This window comes from Pristiophorus japonicus, chromosome 2 (assembly GCF_044704955.1).
Source record: "Pristiophorus japonicus isolate sPriJap1 chromosome 2, sPriJap1.hap1, whole genome shotgun sequence".
In the NCBI taxonomy this organism is placed as follows: domain Eukaryota; kingdom Metazoa; phylum Chordata; class Chondrichthyes; family Pristiophoridae; genus Pristiophorus; species Pristiophorus japonicus.
Genome location: NC_091978.1, coordinates 306,247,267 through 306,258,908, shown reverse-complemented (window position 1 = coordinate 306,258,908; position 11,642 = coordinate 306,247,267).

Sequence of the window (11,642 nt, the reverse complement as noted above, 5' to 3'; positions counted from 1 at the left end):
CAGAATCAGTTGCTTTGTATGATATAGCTTCATCCCCAGCATTGAAGCACTGACCACAGTCGATCAGCTCCACAGGACAGGCCACAGAGTTCGCATGCCAGACATGAGACTCCCAAAGCAAGTGCTCTACTCGAAACTCCTTCACGGCAAACGAGCCAAAGCTGCGCAGCGGAAACATTACAAGGACACTCTCAAAGCCTCCCTGATAAAGTGCAACATCCCCACTGACACCTGGGAGACCCTGGCCAAAGACCGCACAAAGTGGAAGAAGCGCATCCGGGAGGGTGCTGAGCACCTCGAGTCTCATCGCCGAGAGCATGCAGAAATCAAGCGCAGGCAGCGGAAAGAGTGTGCAGCAAACCTGTCCCACCCACCTCTTCCCTCAACGACTATCTGTACCACCTGTGACAGAGACTGTGGTTCTCATATTGGACGGTTCAGCCACCTAAGGACTCATGTTAGGAGTGGAAGCAAGTCTTCCTCGATTCCAAGGGACTGCCTATAATGATGATATTGCTTCACTCTCAATGCACAGCAAAAAAAACAAAGGAGTATGTTTTCTGGCACTGAGAGCTCTTGCAAAGGGCTACTGGTCAGTCACTTTACATCTGTGCTGCTGCTGAGAGGTAGAAATGACTAAGCAGAATCAGGTAAATGAAAGGCATTTTTCCAGTATTGAGCTTTGGAGATTCTGCTGCAGGATCTTCTAGAGTACAACATAGGGAAATCTCCTCCCGCGTTGTGCTCACATTCTAGATAAAGGTGAAGAAGAAAGAAGTTTCATTAATATAGTGCCTTTCATTAACCACATTACAAGAGTTTCCCACATTACAACAGTGACTACACTCCAAAAGTACTTCATTGGCTGGAAAGCGCTTTGAGATGTCCGGTGGTCGTGAAAGGCGCTATATAAATCTAAGTCTTTGTTTCTTTCTTCTTTCTTTCTTTCTTTCTTTGTTTCTTTCTTTGTTTCTTTCTTTCTTTCTTTCTTTCTTTGTTTCTTTCTTTCTTTCTTTCTTTCTTTCTTTGTTTCTTTCTTTCTTTCGTTCTTTCTTTCTTTCGTTCTTTTAAATCTTCAAAATGTTCAAAAGTGTTGTAATTTAGGCAATGGTAGCAGAAAATGTGAATATTCTCTCACCCAGTAGCAGATCCTGGGAGCAGTTGAAGCAGAAATTTCACAGTAAGTAGTATAAATGGGAACAGAAAGTTGCAAAGGGAAATTGATCGATTAAGTGAGTGGGCAAAACTGTGGCAGATGGGGTTCAAAGTGGGGAAGTGTGAAGTCATCCACTTTGGACCTAAGAAAGAGAAGTCAGAGTATTTTCTAAATGGTGAGAAGCTAGGAACTTTGGCTGAGCAGAGAGATTTAGGGGTCCATGTGCAGAAATCACTAAAAGCTAATGGACAGGTCCAAAAAATAATTTAAAAGACTAATGGAATGTTGGTCTTTATCTCAAGAAAACGGGAATAAAAAGGGGTGGAAGTTATATTACAGTTATATAAAGGTCCCATTTAGAGTACTGCGTTAAGTTCTGGAACTGCATCTCAGGAAGGATATACTGGGCTTGGAGGGGGTTCAGAGCAGATTCATCAGAATGATACTGGGGCTACAAGGGTTAAATTATGAGCACAGGTTGCTTAGATTAGGCTTGTATTCCCTCGAGTATAGAAGATTAAGGAGTGATCTAATTGAGGTATTAAGTTGATTAAAGGAGTGGATAGGGTAGATAGAGAGAAACTATTGACTCAGATGGGGGAGTCGAGAACAAGAGGGCATAACCTTAAAATTAGAACTAGGCCATCCAGGGGTGATATCAGGAAGCACTTCTTCACACAAAGTATAGTGGAAATCTTGAACTTTGGCCCTCAAAATGTCATTGAGGCTAGGGCAATTGAAAATTTTAGAATGGAGACTTTTGTCAGGTAAGGGTATTAAGGAACATGGAACCAAGGCAGGTAGATGGAGATAGGATACAGATCAGCATGATTTAATTGAATGGCGGAACAAGCTCAAAGGGCTGAATGGCCCACTCCTGTTCTTCTCCTGATTCTCTGTTGCCGTGGCAGCCGTTTGCCTGCACTTATTGGCACTCACATTTTTATGGACTTGTCAAATGAATGTAAGGACCAGTACAATTGACACAAAGTCTCCTGAGAAAGCAAGGGCACACAGGAAAAAATTGTAAAAGAAACAGGTGGAACAGCATATTTGAAATATAGTTCACTTTCACATACAAAAAACCCGAAGCAAGCATTTTATATTGAAATGTTAATAAAACAGTCCTAATCTGATATAAATACTGAGACATTGTGTGGAAGCTGAAATTGTGCTATTGCGACTATATTTAAAAGTTGCAACTCTGTTGCAAAAGGTGGCACTCCTGACACTACTTCAAAATCTTACTGAAAAAGTATGTGGGCGCTAGATGAACAAAGTCCACTTAAGCAATCACTATCAATACTCCTGATTAATTACACTCATTTTACATTCAGTTATTGAAAGTTACTGATCAGAAAATCGACCTTAACATGTCATCATTGTGGAGTAGAAATAACCAAATTAAGTCAAATGGTGAAGTATATTACTAAATCCATGGAGTGTAGGATAAATTTTGCCTGACAAAGCTCCACTTCAACAGACTCATCTCACAAAATTTACCTCAGCAAGTCAAAGGATGCCACGCTGAAACTGTCTAGTGCTCTGGTTACACCTTGAGTCAATTTTCAGCTTCTGTATTCCCTGTGCAGAGCTTCATTGAATAGATGGAAAGTCAAGGGAGCCAAGAATTGGGTGTGAGTCTTAATTCATGATATGCATTGCCAGCCCACGAAACTCTGCACTAAAGATGAAGAGGTAGATTTTCAGCTTACCATTTGGGCGTAAAACTGCCATCGCAGATTGATCGCCTGTTATAAAAATGTCCTGATTTTCATTTTCACAATGCTAGTTTTACGCCTGGATGGTCAGTTAAAAAACTATTTTGAAAATTTACCACCTTTGCCTTACCATGCCCAGCTTTGGTCACCAAGACACATGCAAAACATTTAAGTACTGGAAGAGGTGCAGAGAGCCATAGGACACATTCACAATAGTAGAAGATTGAAGAATAGAGGAACTGGTACATTTAAGCATAAAAGATAACTGAAAGGAGACCTTATAGAAGTATTTAAAATAGTAAACAGTGTAACAACAGTGGCCACGATATTAATTGGGAGATGTTCAGGGGAGTCCGATATCGCGTGGGAAACCCAGAAGTATGTTCAGCATGTCTGCCAGTGGCTTTTTAACTCAGCCACTTCATTATAATTTTACTTCAGGGTTTGGCATCCAATGCACAGCAGCGGATGTGATGAGGACCTGCAAGACATGATCTCAACTCCAGTATTTAAGGGGCCAATCCTAAGATGCAACTTGGAGGAGTTGGTTGAGAAGAGAGGAGCAACTTCAATAATGGATTTGAGACGTTCAAAGTCTGTGCCTCGGTTCACTGATATCTCCCTTGATGTACTGCTATGGGCTGTGAGGAGCCAGAGGAACATACTATTCCATAGCAATGGGAGGATAAAACCTGTGGCAGAAATGAAGAAAAAATGGAGGTTGCCAAGGAGGTGAGCAGTAGAAGCGTCATGCCACGCTCTTGGATGTACTGCACAAAGAGGTTTAATGACCTAACCAAGTCAGGAAAGGAAGTACAGATAAACATTCATCCACACCCTGCTGTGTGCATCAACTCATCCCCTCACTCTGCCTTCTCAAGCCTACCACATCACATCACTCCGCACACTCGCTTGCCTTGCAGGTGCACCTATCCTTCTCTGTCTATACACTACCTCACATCCCCATCTGTCCAGCCACTACTGCCACTCATACTGATTCCTATGCAATTTCCTGCATCTCTCTCATAGTCACCCTCACCAAATGCTCACCATCCATCCATTTCACACACTTATAGGTCCGTTCCATTTCTCGTTGCATAAAAAGAGAGACAGAACACCAGAGAGTGGGAGAGAACCGGAGTTGGCTCTCCACCCATTTCACAGCAACCAAGTGCAGAGGAGGAAATGTTGGAGGTCAGTGGAGTTGTGGCGTGTCTGGCCTCAGAGATGGGGAGACCGGACTCTCCGACCTACCTAATGACAAATTAAATATCAGCCACATGGCAATCGATAATTTTTATTTCATTCATTCACGGAATGTGGGTGTCAATGGCAAGGCCAGCATTAATTGCCCATCCTTAATTGCCCTTGAGAAACTGATGGTGAGCTGTCACCTTAAAACACTGCAGTCTGTGTGGTGAAGATACTCCCACAGGGAGGGAGGGAGGGAGTTCCAGGATTTTGATCCAGCAACGATGAAGGAACAGCAATATATTTCCAAGTCAGGATGGTGTGTGACTTGGAGAGGAACGTTTAGGTGATGTGTTCCCATGCGCCTGCTGCTCTTGTACATCTGGGTGGTGGAGGTTATGGGTTTGGGAGGTACTGTCGAAGAAGCCTTGGTGAGTTGCTGCAGACCAGCCATAGTGCGCCAGTGGTAGAGGGAGTGAATGTTTAAGGTGGTGGATAGGGTGCCAATAAAGCGGGCTGCTTTGTCCTGGATGGTGTCGAGCTTCTTGCGTGTTGTTGGAGCTGTACTCATCCAGGTAAGTGGAGAGTATTCCATCACACTCCTGACTTGTGCCTTATAGATGGTGGAAAGGCTTTGTGGAGTCAGGATCTGAGTCACTTACTGCAGAATACCCAGCCTCTGACCCACTTTTGTTGCCATAGTATTTATGTGGCTGGTCCAGTTAAGTTTCTGGTCAATGGTGACTGCCAGGATGTTGGTGGTAATGCCTTTGAATGTCAAGGGGCAGTGGTAAGATTCTTGCTTGTTGGAGATGGTCATTGTCTGGTACTTATGTGGCATTAATGTTACTTTCCACATTAGCCCAAGGCTGAATGTCATTCAGGTCTTGCTGCATGCAAGCATGAACTGCTTCATGATCTGAGGAGTTGCGAATGGGACTGAACACGGTGCAATCATCAGCGAACATCCCCACTTGACTTTATGATGGAGGGAAGGTCATTGATGAGGCAGCTGAAGATGGTTGGGCCTAATTCACTGCCCTGAGGAACTTCTGCATCGATGTCCTGGGGCTGTGATGATTGACCTCCAACAACTATCCTTTGTGCTAGGTATGACTCCTGCCAGTGGAGAGTTTTGACCCTGATTCCCATTGACTTCAATTTTACTAGGGCTCCTTTATTCTATACTTGGTCAAATGTTGCCTTGATGTCAAAGACTCTCACCTCACCTCTGGAATTCAGATCTTTTGCCCACGTTTGGATTAAAGCTGTCATGAGGTCTGGAGCCGAGTTGTCTTGGCCAAACTGGTTGATGAGCAGTGGCAGACATTTAAAGATATTCCATCCATTCGCAACATAAATATATCCCAATGAGAAGGAAAGACTGAAAGAAAAGGGATAACTATCCGTGACTAACTAAGGAAATAAGGGAGAGCGTCAAATTGAGGGGCGTGCAATGTGGCCAAGACTAGAGGGAGTCTAGAGGATTGGGAAACTTTTAAAAGTCAGCAATGAACGACTAAAAAAATGATGAAGAGAGGGAAGATAGATTGTGAGAGTAAACTAGCACAGAATATTAAAACAGATAGTAAGAGTTTCTACAGGTACATAAAAAGAAAAAGAGTGTCGAAAGTAAATGTTGGTCCCCTAGAGGATGAGACTGGGGAATTAATAATGGAGAACAGGGAAATGGCAGAGACGTTGAACAATTATTTTGTATCGGTCTTCACGGTATAATACACTAAAAACATCCAAATAGTGGATAATCAAGGGGCTATAGGTAGGGTGGAACTTAATATATCACTATCACTAATGAAGTAGTACTCAGTAAAATAATGGGACTAAAGGCAGACAAGTCCTCTCACCTGATGGCTTACATCCTAGGGTCTTGAGAGAGGTGACTGTAGAGATAGTGGATGCATCGGTTGTAACCGGTCCCAGCAGATTGGAAAACCGCAAATGTAACGCCCCTGTTTTAAAAAGGAGGCAGACAAAAAGCAGGAAACTATAGACCAGTTAGCCTAACATCTGTCATTGGGAAAATGCTAAAGTCCATTATTAAGGAAGCAGGACATTTGAAAAGCATAATTCAATCAAGCAGAGTCAGCATGGTTTTATGAAAATGAAATCATGTTTGACAAATTTGCTGGAGTTCTTTGAGGATGTAACGAGCAGGGTGGATAAGGGGGAACCAGTGGATGTGGTGTATTTGGATTTCCAGAAGGCATTTAATAAGGTACCACATAAAAGGTTACTGCACAAGATAAAAGCTCACGGGGTTGGGGGTAATATATTAGCATGGATTGAGGATTAGCTAACTTACAGAAAACAGAAAGTCAGGTAAACGGATCATTTTCTGGTTGGCAAACAGTGACGAATGGGGTGCCGCAGGGATCGGTGCTGGGTCCTCAACTATTTACAATTGATATTAATGACTTGGATGAAGGGACCGAGTGTAATGAAGCCAAGTTTGCTGATGATACAAAGATGGGTGGGAAAGCAAATTATGAGGAGGACACAAAAAATCTGCAGAGCGATATAGACAGCGAGGTGAGTGGGCAAAAATCTGACAGATGGAGTATAATGTGGGAAAATGTGAGGTTATCCACTTTGGCAGCAGAAATAGAAAAGCAAATTACAATTTAAATGGAGAAAAATTGCAAAATGCTGCAGTACAGAGGGACCTGGGGTTCTTTGTGCATGAAACACAAAAATTTAGTATGCAGATACAGCAAGTAATCAGGAAGACAAATGGAATGTTGGCCTTTATTGCAAGGGGGATAGAGTATCAACACAGAGAAGTCCTAGAGTAAGGCCACACCTAGAGTACTGCGTACAGTTTTGATTTCCGTATTTAAGGAAGGATATATTTGCATTGGAGGCTGTTCAGGGAAGGTTCACTAGGTTGATTCCGGAGATGAGGCGGTTGACTTATGAAGATAGGTTGAGTAGGTTGGACCTATGTACATTGGAGTTCAGAAGAATGAGAAGTGATCTTATCGAAACATATAAGATAATGAGGGGGCTCGATAAGGCAGATGCAGAACGGATATTTCCACTCATAAGAGAAACTAAAACGAGGGGACATAGTCTCAGAATAAGGGGCCGCCCATTTAAAACTGAGATGAGGAGGAATTTCTTCTCTCAGAGGGTTGTAAATCTATGGAATTGTCTGCCCCAGAGAGCAGTGGAGGCTGGGTCTTTGAATCTATTTAAGACGGAGTTTTGAGCCTTAAGGGAGTAAAAGGTTATGGGGAGCGGGCAGGGAAGTGGAGCTGAGTCCATGATCAGATCAGCCATGATCTTATTGAATGGCAGAGCAGGCTCGAGGGGCCAGGTGGCCTACTCCTACTCCTACTTCTTATGTTCTTACGAACTCAAACTGAGCATCGGTGAGCAGGTTATTGGTGATTAAATGGCATTTGATAGCACTGTCAATGACACCTTCCATCTCTTGCCACTTATCCATCCAAGGCTGGGTGTTGTCCAGGTCTTGATGCATTCGGGGATAGACTGCTTCATTGTCTGACGAATTGCGAATGGAACTGAACACTGTGCAATCATCAGCGAACATCCACACTTTTGTCCTTATGATGGAAGGCAGTTCATTGATGAAGCAGTTGAAGATAGTTAGGCATAGGACACTGCCCTGAGGAACTTCTACCGCATTGTCCTGGGGCTGAAACAATTGGCCTCCAACAACCACAGCCTTCATCCTTTGTGCTAAGTGTGACTCCAGCCAGTGAAGATATTTCCCCCTGACCACCACTGACCTCAATTTTACTAGGGTTCCTTGATGCCAGACTCGGCCAAATATTGACTTGATTTCAACTATGAATGAAATATGATCATCTTCATAATAATAAGTTTCAACATTCTTATCTTGCCAGTACTCATTCATGTCTTTATCTCCGACGGGTTCTTCACGTGTGCATCAGGTCAGTGGAGAACGTGGCGATGATGCCTCAGAGGAACTGAGCCCTTCTGAGGGTGCACCATCGCAGGACTCATGCATACAATGCACCAGCTCAGACACTTATAATTTGATGGGATCAGTTAGATGGACAGTTGGGTTTTCACCTGGTGTTTTACACTTCACAAGTGAGCAAGAGCAGATGGTGGAGACAGGGATAGCAGTGGAGTGTCCGCAGCAGAAGGTGCAGCCCTCTTCATGCCCTGTTCAGCTGGACACAGATGCTGTGCCCCAGGGGCTGGCAGTGAAAAGAAGAATCATTGAGCAGCGGCAGAGAATGTGCGATGCACTGACAGGATTTCCAAGAACAGTCACCATGATTGCAGAGAGAATGGAGGAGTCCGGCTCAAGCATGCTTGGGTTGATGTCGCAGGCCATTGCGATGATGTGTTCATGGATGAATTGAGTGGCCAGTGCCGTGGCACATCAAACGCTGAAATCACATGAGTCCATGCATGCCTCGACCATGGCCATACACTCTGAAGGACAAAATATTTTCCACCTTAATTAGGATGATACCTTCGCCTTGGCCTCACAGCACCTCTGCACCAAAATGCTCTCCAGCACAGTGGTAGTAGTGAAATGCAGCTGGGCCATGAGAGGGATGATGGTGAAAGGGGATATAGAAGTGGGGATTATATTCAAAATGCTTCCATTTCTCAACCACTTCCCCCTCCACGCATCCCCCCCTCCACTCCAGCCCCTCCCACACCCTCAGTCAATAGCCTACATGCTGCCTTGTCTCCCAATGACCGAATCTGCCCTTGCACAAGTGGAGATGGAGCAGTCTTTGGCGGAGCCCTCATGAGTTCCAAAACCAAAAAGTCATTGGCCAAGAGCATCTCAGCAGTCAAAGCAGGAATGTGAGCAGCCAGTCTCTACCTCTGCTCAATCCACAGGGGTTGCATCACGTAGGAGAAATAGAAAAAGAATGATTAAAGCTTTGTGGTTACAGTAGGGTATGCATATGGGTGCATGATAAAATGTTATGTTTTTAAGTTTCTGTTCTTTACTTGAAGCACATAAATATTCTTTTGCGTCACTTTCCTACCTTGTCCATTCTTGGTTGCAGTTTGGCTAGTGGCCTTTTCAGTTGTTTAATGATGAATGAGAAGACATGAATTGATGGGGATCAATGTTGGGGATGTGAAAGGGATGGTTGTTTTTTTACCAGGATTGCTTTGTGTTAGTGCCATTGGGTAGGAGGGTGGGCGGAAGGCAAGATTGTCTGTTCTGTCTAGGCACCTGAAGCGCATCTTCCTATTTAAGGATATATTTGCATTGGAGGCTGTTCAGAGAATGCATACTAGGTTAATTCCGGAGATGAGGGAATTGACTTATGAAGATAGGTTGAATAGGTTGAGCCTTTATTCATTGGAGTTCAGAAGAATGAGAGGTGATCTTATCGAAAAGTATAAGATAATGAGGGGCTCAACAGGGTGGATGTACAGAGAATATTTCCACTCATAGGGGAAACTAAAACTAGGGGATATAGTCTCAGAATAAGGGGCTGCCCATTTAAAACTGAGGCGAGGAGGAATTTCTTCTCTGAGGGTTGTAAATCTGTGGAATTCTCTGCCCCAGAGAGCTGTGGAGGCTGGGTCATTGAATATATTTAAGGTGGAGATAGACAGATTTTTGAGCGATAAGAGAATAAAGGATTATGGGGAGCGGGCAGGAAAGTGGAACTGAGTCAATGATCAGATCAGCCATGATCTTATTAAATGGCGGAGCAGGCTCGAGGGGTCAAATGGCCTACTCCTGTTCCTATTTCTTATGTTCAGTATGCTGATGTCTTTTTCAATCACATATCTGGTGGTGATATTGCATTCATTGTAGCACTGCTGAGCTTTATTGGTCGGGTTTCTGACAGGTGCCGTGAGCCAAATATCCCTTGTCTCCTAGCAGCCACCCCTCAACTCTGCTTCCAGTTCCAAAGATAACAGGGAGGTTGGACCACCATAGAACAAAAGCATCATGGCAGCTCACCTGGATCTTGCGCAGAGCTGGATCCGTTTGTGGTCGCACTCCAGCTGCACATTGATGGAGTGGAAGCTCTTTGCAGTTGATGAATACGCCTGGTTGATTTGTGGGTGCCTGGATGCCCATGTAATGTGCAGTCAATAATTACCTGCACCTGTGGGATGCCCGCCAGAGATGCCAACCCAAGCATCCACTCATTCTGACTGACATCATCGCAGGTGAATTTGAAATAATTTACAGCCCTGGCAAACAAGTCATCAGGGAAATCATGCTTGACAAATCTTCTGGAATTTTTTGAGGATGTTTCCAGTAAAGTGGACAAAGGAGAACCAGTTGATGTGGTATATTTGGACTTTCAGAAGGCTTTCGACAAGGTCCCACACAAGAGATTAATGTGCAAAGTTAAAGCACATGGGATTGGGGGTAGTGTGCTAACGTGGATTGAGAACTGGAAGCAAAGAGTAGGAGTAAATGGGTACTTTTCAGAATAGCAGGCAGTGACTAGTGGGGTACCGCAAGGTTCTGTGCTGGGGCCCCAGCTGTTTACATTGTACATTAATGATTTAGACAAGGGGATTAAATGTAGTATCTCCAAATTTGCGGATGACACTAAGTTGGGTGGCAATGTGAGCTGCGAGGAGGATGCTATGAGGCTGCAGAGTGACTTGGATAGGTTAGGTGAGTGGGCAAATGCATGGCAGATGAAGTATAATGTGGATAAATGTGAGGTTATCCACTTTGGTGGTAAAAACAGAGAGACAGACTATTATCTAAATGGTGACAGATTAGGAAAAGGGGAGGTGCAACGAGACCTGGGTGTCATGGTACATCAGTCATTGAAGGTTGGCATGCAGGTACAGCAAGCGGTTAAGAAAGCAAATGGCATGTTTGCCTTCATAGCGAGGGGATTTGAGTACAGGGGCAGGGAGGTGTTGCTACAGTTGTACAGGGCCTTGGTGAGGCCACACCTGGAGTGTTGTGTACAGTTTTGGTCTCCTAACTTGAGGAAGGACATTCTTGCTATTGAGGAAGTGCAGCGAAGATTCACCAGACTGATTCCCGGGATGGTGGGACTGACCTATCAAGAAAGACTGGATCAACTGGGCTTGTATTCACTGGAGTTCAGAAGAATGAAAGGGGACCTCATAGAAACGTTTAAAATTCTGACGGGTTTAGACAGGTTAGATGCAGGAAGAATGTTTCCAATGTTGGGGAAGTCCAGAACCAGGGGTCACAGTCTAAGGATAAGGGGTAAGCCATTTAGGACCGAGATGAGGAGAAACTTCTTCACCCAGAGAGTGGTGAACCTGTGGAATTCTCTACCACAGAAAGTAGTTGAGGCCAATTCACTAAATATATTCAAAAGGGAGTTCGATGAAGTCCTTACTACTCGGGGGATCAAGGGGTATGGCGAGAAAGCAGGAAGGGGGTACTGAAGTTTAATGTTCAGCCATGAACTAAATGAATGGCGGTGCAGGCTAGAAGGGCTGAATGGCCTACTCCTGCACCTATTTTCTATGTTTCTATCAGTCACTTGTCTTATGCATTTGTGGGTGGCCGATTGGGAGATCCTGAAAATGTCTCCAGCAGGGCCCTGGAAGGATCTGAAGGCAAAAAA